This window comes from Anomalospiza imberbis, chromosome 3 (assembly GCF_031753505.1).
Source record: "Anomalospiza imberbis isolate Cuckoo-Finch-1a 21T00152 chromosome 3, ASM3175350v1, whole genome shotgun sequence".
NCBI classification, from domain to species: domain Eukaryota; kingdom Metazoa; phylum Chordata; class Aves; order Passeriformes; family Viduidae; genus Anomalospiza; species Anomalospiza imberbis.
The window spans coordinates 19,979,229-19,991,041 of record NC_089683.1 but is presented as its reverse complement, the minus strand read 5'-3'; the positions used below and the strand labels follow the sequence as shown (position 1 = coordinate 19,991,041).

The window sequence follows — 11,813 nt, the reverse complement described above, 5'->3', positions numbered from 1 at the left end:
CAGCTCTTGAACTTCCTCCATCACTGAGGCCAACCAGGTAGAGGTTGCTACCAACTGTGGTTTATCTGACTTGTCAGGTTCTGCCCTGGTGTGTTTCAGAAAAATGGGTATATTTGTTGTCCAGGTCAAACCCGGTGCATCCCATCACCTTATGCTGCAAGCAACCAACAGCAGTCCATTGCAAAGTAATCTGTGTTTCTGCTGGGTAGCTTGACATCTGGAAAAGGTTTAAACCAATTGTATGCAAAGTCTCTGGGTTGTTCCTCTGGAACCTTTTGCCTATTTGGCCTGTGGGTTATTTAAAAATGCTGGTGGTCAGATAAGAAAATCAATTTAGAATTGAGCCATGGGATTGATAGAAAAGCCTACAAATCAGTGTCTTGGTTGTTTGGTTATGTAACCCCAAGTCTGCTAAGACGTCTCCATGAAAAGCTTAGGAAACAATGGCTGCCTTTCAATTATCTTCATCACCTTTTTAAGCTTTCTTGACATGAGAGGGAGGTGTATGATTGTTGCATCCTAGGTTTGGGTTCAAATTATGATCTGCAGGTATTTCCAATATTGTATTTCTATGAGTAATTGCTAGGAGAACGCAAGCTGGTCCCCTACCCCGTGAAGCGCAGTGCCCTATGCCCTCCCTACAGAAGGGGCACTGTACGCGGGCTCCGCTGTGCAGCTTCATTCCAACAGGAGGAGCAACTTTTTTTATGCGAGCCAGTTGTTGGAGTCTGGATTAGATCAACATCTCGAGACATCTTGGAGTGCCAGTGCTGGTGTCAGTGTCAGTGTCTGTGTCTGTGTGTCAGTATCAATGTCTGTGTCAGTGTCTGTCTGGCTGGAGGGGTGGGCCAGGATTGCGTGGGTGAGGCAATGCCCTGTCCCGCCCCCAGACCCCCAGCTGGTCAGAGCTGTCCACCAATCACATGCTGGGATGGTGCAAACCCAGTTTCTAATTGGCAGAGCTCTCCATCACTCACACACTGGCAGTACCAGTCCAGCTTCTGATTGGCTGAGCCTCCAGCAGTCCCTCCTGCAGGGCAAGCCCATGGAGGATTAAAAGGGGCTGACCATGTGGTGGCCATTTGTCTGGACTCTGCCTTCTCTGGAGTTCACATGGGAACCCAGGAGTTGGTGGCTATTATATGGGTTTTTTTCTGTACCTTTTCTCTCTTTCTCCCTCTTTTTCTTATTCTCTTTACATGGAACATTTTTGGTTAGCTTAAATTCTCATAGGTTTAAAAGTTTCTAGGTTGAATGGACTGAGTTTATGCTAACTTATGATTAAATTAATACTAACTACTGCTATAAGTATTTTATATTGAATTTGGTGTTGTATTTACTCCTCTGCCAAAGTATTGGAGGCTCCAATATAGAGAACAGGATGTGCCCTGGCTTGTCTGGCCCCTGCTGCTGGATCAAATAGGGGCAAATGTGGTGTTTCACCCCAGAGACACTTTTGGCCAGCTGGATGTTGCAGCTGGGCACATGGAGACAAGTCCAGGCAAGCTGAAGCTCAGGTGGCAGTGGGATGGAGCTTCTTCTCACAGAGGTCCCGCTCCTCAGGTTTCCCACTATCGCAGAATCCTTTAAGGTGATGGTGAAGGAAAGGAGCCGATTTTGATAGAGTGTTTAATCCAGACCCTTTAATCCAGAGCCCGCAGGACTCTGAATGTAGCAACAGCTCCAAGCAGAACTCCCCTGCAGGCTGCTGAACCTGGTCACTGCTCCATCAGAACTGCCCGGACCGCGTGGTTCCCCTCTCTTTTACCTGGGGGAGGGGAGGGGGGGAAGGGAGAGGGAGCCCACCAACCAGGTATGGGAGAGGAGGTCTCGGGGGACAAAGGACACCTGGATGGCCCAATGCCCCCCTGGGGGTGGAGGGCATCCTTTGAATCTGCCAATCAATCAACACACTTCTGGAATGCCAGGAGTGACAGACAGTGCTCAGCAGGGGTCAGGGTGGGGAAAGGAGGAGTGATTGACACACCTGGGAGGACATCTTCAGGGGAGAAACCCGGGGTTTGGGGGTAAACCATGAAAGCACACAGCAACATCTCCCCCTTGTCTTGTTTAAAATGAAGAGGACTGGGTTTGGGGGGCAGAATGCTCACCAAACCATGGTTGTTGACTTGGTTCCCCTCCTTCAGGAGGGTCCCTATCTTCAACTGAGGCTTCCAGGTCATCCATTGGAGCACTAGGGGCCTCCAAATCTCCAAATGGTGGACCTCAGGGGGGGAAGATGAGCTTGAGATTAGCTTGTAAACCATGCGCTTGATCAGCCCAAAAACAATGCTAACAACTACAATAACAATAACTAGAACAAACAATACTAAAAACAGTTTTCATAATAGATCCCAACCAGTCCGAGAGTCCCCAGCCCTTGAACAGTCCATTCAGCCTGTCCTAGCATGCAGAATGGATGTCTTGGGCTTTTTAGCATTGTCAGGAACTCTTTCTTGTCTCTCAGAAGGGTGGAGGAAAGAGGTGAGGTGAAGAAGGATTGGGGGTTGTCTGGCATTTCCAAACCTGCAGGGGATGGCTATGATGAGAGCTCATAGAACAATGTGCTTGACTACTTACGCAGACAAAAGTCTTTGAAATCTAGGCTTGAGGTTTTTATCTTCAGTTGCAGCTTGAAAAAGGTGGCCGAATGTTTTTGTGCTGCCTGCTTCAACTGACCAGAAGATAAAAGAAGGCTGAGCATACTATTGCAAGACGGAGAACCAGCTGTCAGAAGCACATGTATAATTCTGAAGGATGCTGAAGGGCACTTTGGCCACATGATCTGTCCATGAGGGCACTACTGTATAATGACATTAAGTGCAACAGCAGTATATGGATGGAAAAGTGGTGATATGACAAGTTGTTTCTGAAATGCTACAAACTGTTCTTTGTTCCTTGAGTTGTTTTTAATCCCTGCAGGAAGAAAGCCTAGCTTTTCCCTGTTGCTGCAATTTTATAAAACTGTACATAAATGTTTTCCTGTTTCTTTCATGGCCATTTTGTGCGTTATCTGCCCCAGCAGAAAAAGCTAGATGTGCACTAGTTCTGTGCTGCTCTGTTAATGTGACTCATGTGGTATTTCAGACTAAAAATGTGATACTATTTCCATCTTTCACTGGAATAAGAACCTGCAACTAAGCAATATATAACACAGCTGCTGAACTGCAGTGTTATTGGTTATAACTTGAAAGTACAGAATCTGAGTATTTTGTTTTGCAAAGTCCCTTTTACAGTGCATCAGCTCCTGTGCACCATTTGAATAACTCAATAGGATGCAATGATTGCTTCTGGTGAGATGGACAACTGACGTGGGCTGTCCTCAATGGTCCACAAATTTTCAAAGACCTGCTCTTCAAAGAAATGAAGCATTGATGTATTAAATAAAAAATGTAAAAATTTTGAAACTTTCTGCTTTCAGTGATCCAAGATGATGTTAGCATTGAGATGTTGGTGCTATAATATCAATATGGCTTATTAATTCAAATGTTTTATAAACGTGGGTTTTTTTGTTTTTCCTTTTTATTTTTCTGGAAGATGTACTTATGATCATCTCTTTTACCTATACAATGATCTGTGTGAGTTGTTATATACCTTGTCAGGAGCTAGGCTTTCTAGACATTTTTGAATTTAACAATAATGGAGCTTGACAACATGTTATAAACCAAAGTTTTATTGAGGTGGTGGGAAAGATGAGTAGTGGTGTAGCTACATGGAAACTCACCCAATCCCCAACAGCAAACACAGCATCCTTAGTGATGCCATGACTTTGGACTTCAGGCACAGTTGGTGTTGGAGTCACCTGGCCACAACTGCCAATTGTGCAAACGACATTTGCAGGTGAGTAGGAATCATGTTGCCCCTTGGCTCCACTGGTGGCACTGTGATGTGAGAGAATCCTACCTTAGATGAATAATGTGTGTGGTATCCTGCCTGTGCTGCCCCTATCAGCTAGGGCAGGGTTTTGGCAATCTGTCAATGTGCCTGATACTGGTGGGGTCAGGGTGTCATCAGTCTGGCTGGGCTGATCATACTGGGCAGAGGCCGAGTGTCAGGAGCAAGCCTTTCTATATATTAAAAGAGTGTAAGTATAAGCTCTCAATTCCTTGTCAATGCTTAAGCCAGCAATTAATGAGAAACAGTGTATAACAGAGTTGGAATAGGGATACAACCAAGTAAACTGTTTGTAATGGGAGAGTATTTTGGGTTGCTTTTCCATACTTGTAAATGTTTTCCTTATTTTCTCTCTACCCTTCAAGTACTGCACTTCTTTCATTCTACTGCTACCCAGGCAAGACCCTGATGAATCCTAGAACGTGCAGCTGACTTCTAGGGACTGAAACTGGAGCTTAGATAATTCTTGTCAATGTTCCATGTGGAAGAATGTGTTGATGTGTTTTTTCAGACCAACTGAAGGTAAGAGGTTTTATAAGCACTGTTAGAACAATGGGCCAACTGAAGGATTCCCCCCATAAAAAAGAACAAGCAAGTGTACCATAAAGGACTGTTAAAGAACCTGATTGTTTAAAAAACTGCTTCAATCAACTTGCTTTTGATTGCAATCCTGATTGTTTTTGAGATGCAGATGTGCTCTGATACTAAATTAATAACTTTTCAAAGAAGCAGACAGCATGCAATATTTTTTTTCAATCAATAAATAATTTCAGAGAATCTAATACAGCCCATGCAACTGCAATGACGAATACTATTTCTTGTGTTCCTTATGGGAACAAAACAACTGTTTTATTTACCTTCTGGGATTTTATCTTCACATGAACACTTCAGGTTGATGCGCAAGAAAACAAATATATTGTATAGCAGCTATTGCTCTTCTGGACTGCCTTCATTTATTTGAACACCATAAGTCTAAAAGTCTGTAGTCTGAGCTTAGTGAGTACCCCTTCATCTTTTCAGGTACTGTGCATGTAAATAGAACTCTTACTTTCCAAGAGATACTTCATCTCACTTGCTTTTATAAGTCCACGTTAGGATGAAATGGAGTGAGATTTTATAAAAGAAACTTGAGTTGCCAAAAAAAAATTTTAATGATTATCTATGGCAGGTGTTTGGCACAAAAGCACTTTTAATATTCCATGTGTGAGGCCTGTGGTTAGTTTGAAGCAGCTGTGTACTGTCCCTGAATTCACTGCATAATAGTGTCCCTAACTTGAAGTTAAGAAGTTAATTCACTGACAAACTCTGGTTAAACTGACATTTAGGATTAGGCTGAAAGGAATTTAAGGTAAGTAACTTTCCATTATCCTTGCAGAACACTTGTAAAATAAAGATATATACATTTTTAGGTAATATCAAAAACTTGAAAAATAACAACCTCAGTCATGATGTATAAAACCATATTTATTTGTTCTAAAATTGAAAGTGGAGGAAAAAAAAGAGCTTTATGTATTCATTCCACCCTCACCAGAATGAAAATAATCAGGTGTTAATTTTGATGTGAGAAATGTTTTCAGTTCTGCTTCAGAAAGTGTTATTAAAACTTGATGGGAGCTAATGGCAAGCACAGGCAGCAAGTATTAATAATGCCTGAGACCTAGCATAATCAAGTTGTAATAACTGCTTCCAAAGGGATGTTTTTGTCTTCTCTGCAGGGTTCAATTTTCTATCATAGACGGGAGGAGAGCATCTGAGCAATAGGAAAGATCAGCCTCCCAGGCATGACAGTTGTGTCTGCTCCTACTTTCAAGTTATGCTCCTTCCTCTTTTTCTGGTGACACATGTCAGATGAATTAATGATGAGTACTAGGCCTCCAGTAATAAGGAAACACTTTTCTTTTTTTAAGATCTCTGTTCGATTTAATGGAGATAGGTGTGCCTAGTGTGACCCTGGCATGGAGCTGAGTGTACATAATCATGGCAGGGATGAATTCACATTGCAGATAACAATTTTAGGTAGATTCAGTAATCTAGGTCAGTAGCCTGAAAACCCTACTTGGTAAAAAAATACCCCAACTTTTCAAGGGCTAGATCTTCTTTTGTGTATAAGTACAAAAGCAGTCAGACATTTGTAACTTTTTATTACCCTGAGAGTTTGGACAACCTGTAGAGAAATCTGTCACTTTGCAAGCCTGTAAGAACAGGAACAAGAAATTGCTCTTATCAGGTTGGATCCAGGAGACTTATCACTTAAAAGGATTAATATTCTTGGTGCTTCCTGAGGTTTATGTGCATATTTACATGAGCACTTGCTGCGTCCTGCACAGGAGTTTCTAGTTTTGTGGTCTGTATCAGATGTGAATTATAGGGTACTCTCTGAGACCACATATGAGAAGGTTATGAAGGAACATCCTGGATTTTACTTAGATAGAATGCGTTTACATCTTTTCAGATTGTGAACCTACATAACTCAGAGTACTGGAGAAGACTCAGTTGTACTGGTACCTGGAAGAATATGCATGATCCCTTATCTTCTGTGTGGATTATGGGTATTGCTGGTTTTTCCAGTTTCAGAGCCTTTGGGAATTGCTTTAATTCTCAGGAAAAAGAGTAAGGAAATGGAGAATAATATCACAAGATACAAAATTCCAGTTAGTGGCACAAACTACTGAGTGATTTGGTCACTGAACTATGTGGCTTATAAGAGAAGTAAATTGAGTTGTCTAGAGCTTTAAGAGTTCTTCCCTGTCCTCTTTTTAATTTTTTTTTCCTACAGGAATGTGCTCTTTCAGAATGTTAATTTCCAGAGGCAGGAGTGGTATGTTAGTCTTTTTCTGAGAATAATTTTTATAGAGGTGAAGAAGTGCCTTAAAAGGACAGGAAGAAAGAATACTGACGTGACAAGGTAGTATCGTAGATTAATTCTGAGTTAATAGTGTTCAGGACTCACCTGTTGGCTATTTCAATTTGCTACAACACCTGACAGACTGGGAGCTGGACACAGGCTTCCTAAACCCTTTCTTAACTCAAAGAAGGAGACAATCCCTGCTAAAGTCTGGTAACAGTATTGTCAGTTTCTCTCACGTATACCAATGTAGTTTGGGTAAACTGAGGGTATAAAGAAAAGCTGTAAACCTGGTATGGCATTCTCCTTTCCACAGCAGCCTAAAAAACTCCTAAGAATGGAAGCTCCTTGCTGGTGGCAAGGAGATATTACACAAGGGGAGTTAATGTGAATGTAGGGCACGGGCACTCAGTTGGTTAGACAAATCTTCATAAATGAAGGCGATATAAAGGCAAAAAAACACCAGTGTTTCAATGTTTGGCAAGTTTCTTTGTTGTCCTTTACTTGTGCATTTCAGCCAGTATCTTGGTGTGTCACTGAAAATCAGGAAATCAACTTTTCAAACAATTTACTAGGTTAGAAAATTGCCATTACTTTATTACTAGTGCTGGATGTATGGGGAATTCTCCTCAAAGCATGCATGCCCACTAACCTAACAGACCAGGTTATATTCCTCAAAGCAATACATATTCATCACATTTCCTGAACATATGCATATATGCTAATTTTTTTGGTGGACTTATGGTTCTGGATCTTTTGATGAATCTTACCTCCTTGAGAGTATGTCAAATATGTGATCAGGACATAATGTACTTCTCTTACTATTCTTTGTTCCTACATACAATAATTTTTCTCAAAACTAAGATATATGCTGATACATATTAATCACTAATAAAAACAGATAAGGAAGCATTAGCTGGCACAAGACTTAATAGTCTTATTTGTCAGAGATGCAGGGATTTAACACAAGGCCACATTAATCTCTGGTATTTGTACTAATCACTGTATGGTACAAAACTAAGCATTAACCATGAATACAGATATCATACACTATTGTGCTAAAATTAAAAGAATTTTCCAGTCTTCACCCAGTGCTGCATAGACTTCTTAAAGAACTATAACTTGTTTGGTGACAGGTGTAGATCTGCCAAGTAGAATTTCTTCATTCCCAGCTTCTATTTTTCACTTTGTGGCTTGAAACACACTGGAGGCTATTGCCTTACTCATCAGATCTATCTGTAACTTAAGCTTTATTTCCACCAGATTTGGTGGTTCACTGCTGCATGTTGGAAGTTTTTTTTTTTTTTTTTTAAGTAATATAAAGGGGATTTTAACTTCAATCAAGATGCAAATCACTGAAAAAAATCACACATTTCAACTTATTAGGGACTTCTGAACAATCTGATACTTGAACCATAATTGTTCGCTCTAGAAAAGATAAAATCTATCAGTATCGATCAAATTGGAAGAAAGGGGGGGAGCCATCTTTTCTGGTAATGTGGTTTCACTAAGCTGTCATGCTTAAAAACAGATGCTGACAAGCAGGATGGTGTGGTGGGAAAACAACATGGCTTGGAATAAATTTCCCCTATTCCAGAAGTTATACCGCTTTGCCCAGCAGTCTCCCAGAATTTTATTCTTTCTTCCTTTTTCCTCCCCTCTAACATACCACGTATATGTAATAACTCTCATTGCTATTAATTGTTCATGCTTCTGTAACTTTCTGGCTGGCAAATGCTTCATTATCACCTCAGCAGCATTGTGAATCAGCAGGGTACCAGCCGTTAGTGAGTAGTGTAAAGGAGTAGCTGCTGTTATAGTGAAATCTCACAGAAACCTTATCGCATGGTGGCTCCTCTGCTGTAAGTCAAAGTCTCTGATCAGTGATATCCAGTGCTTTTATTAGAAATTTATGTTTTCATTTCAGTTCCATCGAGACATTTAGAAACACACTAGATTGTACCAGGGACAGAAGGATTTGAGTTCTGTGTCTTTTCAGGGATTGCAATGAATATGCTTTTACAAGTACTGATTTCTCTATGCTGTCTTTTTCCTTTCTACACAGTGCTCTCCTTTTGTATTGCTTTTATTAATAATCATATTTTTCTATTAATTTAGAATGAATTTGCTATTTATATCAACTAGTACTGTCTGAGACAATTTATACTTACATAATTTGCTTGTAGACGTCTGTGTGCTGCTGCTTCAGTAGGCATCATTGTTATGCTTTGTATTTAGCATATGCCTTGCATAGTACATGATGTGGCCATACAAGAGTCCCACCAGACTCTTGAGAGGACATAAAATCAAAGAATATGCTGCATTGGAAGGGACCCATACAGATCATCGAGTCCAACTCTTGGCTCTGTGCAGGACACCTCAAGGACCACACCATGTGCCTGAGAGTGTTGTCCATTGAGCTCTGTGAGGCTTGGTGCTGTGACAACTCCCTTGAGGAGCCTGTTCCAGTGCCCAAACATGCTCTGGGTGAAGAGCTTTTTTTCTAATATCCAACCTAAATTTCCCCTGAGACAACTGAGGCCATTTTCTTGGGTCCTGTCAGTAGTCATGGGAGTTAAGATATATGTGTCTGTCCTTCTGCTTGTACTTGTGAGGAAATTGTAACTGCAGTGAGCTCTCCCCTCAGTCTCCTCCAGGCTGAGCAGGCCAAGCGACCTCAGATCAGTGAATAGGCCAAGTGACCTCAGCTGCTCCTCATACACTTTCCCCTCAAGGCCCTTCACTATCCTAATGGCCTTCTGTTGACATTCTAATAGCTTAGGGTCTTTTTTTATATTGCAGTCCCCATACCTGCACATGGTATTTAAGGTGAGGCTGCCCCAGTGCAGAGCAGAGCAGAACAATCCCTTCCCTTGCTTAGCTGGTGATGCTGGGCCTGATGTGCTTTAGGATTTGATTGGTCCTTCTGGCTGCCTGGGCACACTGTCATTTTCTCATCAGACATATAATTCTGTTCTGGTATTTGGCAAGGAGGGAATATATCAAGCTCTCCTTTGTACTGGGACACTCGTAACTGGTTCTGTTGGTGTCCCATGGTGGAATATCTGAAAAGAAAATCTTAAACAGAGAAAACCAAGAATCCTTTATGTGATCTGAGCCTGCATACTCACACCAACATCTGCAGTTGTCCATGAATAATGCTTTTTTTTACAGTTTTTATCACAGTGGCCTCAGCTTACTCTTTACCCAAACATCCTTCCCTTTGTGTAATTTCTGCTGCAATGTGCACAAAGTAAGTAAATAATATTGCTGGGATACTGAAAATAATGCCTAATCACTGTCTAGGTTAGATATCTTGATTTGTCTTTCTGAACTTCATGCAGAAAATGAAAAAAAAATCACTTTAGAGCACCTCTTCTTCCATTTACAATGCCTATAGAAATAGTGTTAGCTCATCTTTATAAGGCTGTTATGCCAATGTATTCCTCTCTAGTATCTGTGACTTTTGATAGTGAGACTTGAACTGAGAGTGGCTAAATGGTGCCATGATTGTACAGGCTCTAAAAGCAGGTGTTAAAAGTGCAGCCTGTCCAACAGTCACCTTTAGTTCCCATGCTGTGTTTCCCCTTTGGGAAGGCTGGCTAGCAGACAGAGTGCAGGAGTTGGCTGTGATTCCTTTGCCCCCAGTTTTGGATTGCTAGTGAAAGTCTCTTGCCTATGGAATGACCATCTGTGACTCTTTGGAGTGGCGGAATGTTGGCAGAGGTTTATCCCCCTATCTTGTCTGTGAAGGCAAGTTGGTCCAGAATAGGCTTTCCCTGCATTTGTAGCAGAGTGGGCTGTGTTGCTCTGTGCCCAAGTGCAGAGTCCTTGGTGGGTGTGCAGTTCTGTGCCTGTGGGAGTCTGAGGGGAGCAAGGCAGGTGTTGCTTGTGCTGGGCATTGTGTGCTCTGTAAATGCAGATATCAGTATAGAAATCTCTCCCTAATGCTCCTGCAAGCTGGGAAGCAAGTAAACTTCTCCAATACAGTAATAAAGGCAGTAGGTATCACTGCCAGGCATCTTCTCCTGACATAGCAAGACATCTCTGGCTGTGATTAAAATTCTGGGTTTTCACAGTTGGCTTGCAGATAAATGAGTCAATAGGCCTCAAGCTGACTCCTAGTTGGGTAGGTTTTAAAGGTGTTCTTGCTATTCTTGGTGGCAGATAGAGAGTCTTCTGAGAATGTATTTTCTCCTTATGCCCTGCTACTGTCCTGTGTCTGTGCAGTGCAGAGATAGGGGATGCTGGATGAGTGTTGTGAAGGGTCTTTCAAAGTGCTGACTGCCTGCACTGCTCACTGATTGCTATCAGTAACCTTCCCTGCCCCTCCTCTTTGTTGTGTGTGTTTCATTTGCAGTTCTGTACAGTGGAGAGCTGTTTCTTCTGCACTCAAATGTAGTTTGACCTTTGTGGCAGAGGGCTGGAGCAATCAACTTACAATATAGGACATAATTGTATACTCTGAATTGACCAGATACACAACAGGCTCAGCCTTACTGAACTGCCTTTTGCATCTTTTTTTCCTTACCACCTACAGCAACCACTGTTATTTCATCACTGATTGTGCATTCCAATGATGTGTTCTCTCACCAGAACTGAGGAGCAGTACATTTTCCACTGTGTGGGTGACAGAGGTCACCTGGCATCTTGATAAAGGAGTTGAGATGCCTCTACTTGCCTGGCAGCATACTAGAGTATGACCTTTAAAAGTCAAATGGGATGTTTTTTTTCTAGGCTTTTTTTGTAAAAATCACCTATAACTGATCTGTGGAATATTTCTAATTAGGTGCTTGAGGACACTACAAATTGAGATAGCATTGAGAAGATGCAAAAGAAATAGAGACCGCAGGGTAATGTAGGAGGAGAGACTCCAGCAGAGGGTGATGAAGACGATGAGGGGACTGGAGCATCCCTCTTACGAGGAAAGACTGAGCGAGCTGGGCCTGTTCAGCCTTGAGAAGAGACAACAGAGAGGGGACCTTATCAGTGTCTACAAGTATCTGAAGGGAGGGTGCCAAGAGGATGGAGCCTGGCTCTTCTTGGTGGTGCCAAGTAATAGGACAAGATGCAA

The 11,813-nt window shown here is 41.9% G+C and overlaps 1 long non-coding RNA gene across 1 annotated transcript; it reads left to right on the top strand.

Annotated features, from left to right (window-relative positions):
- Positions 1-1,073: 1,073 nt before the first annotated feature.
- On the top strand, positions 1,074-5,975 carry LOC137472018 (uncharacterized). The gene is made up of 3 exons (XR_010997974.1): positions 1,074-1,146; positions 2,633-3,840; positions 5,610-5,975. It is a non-coding gene; the product is annotated as an uncharacterized lncRNA (long non-coding RNA).
- The last annotated feature ends 5,838 nt before the right edge of the window (positions 5,976-11,813 follow it).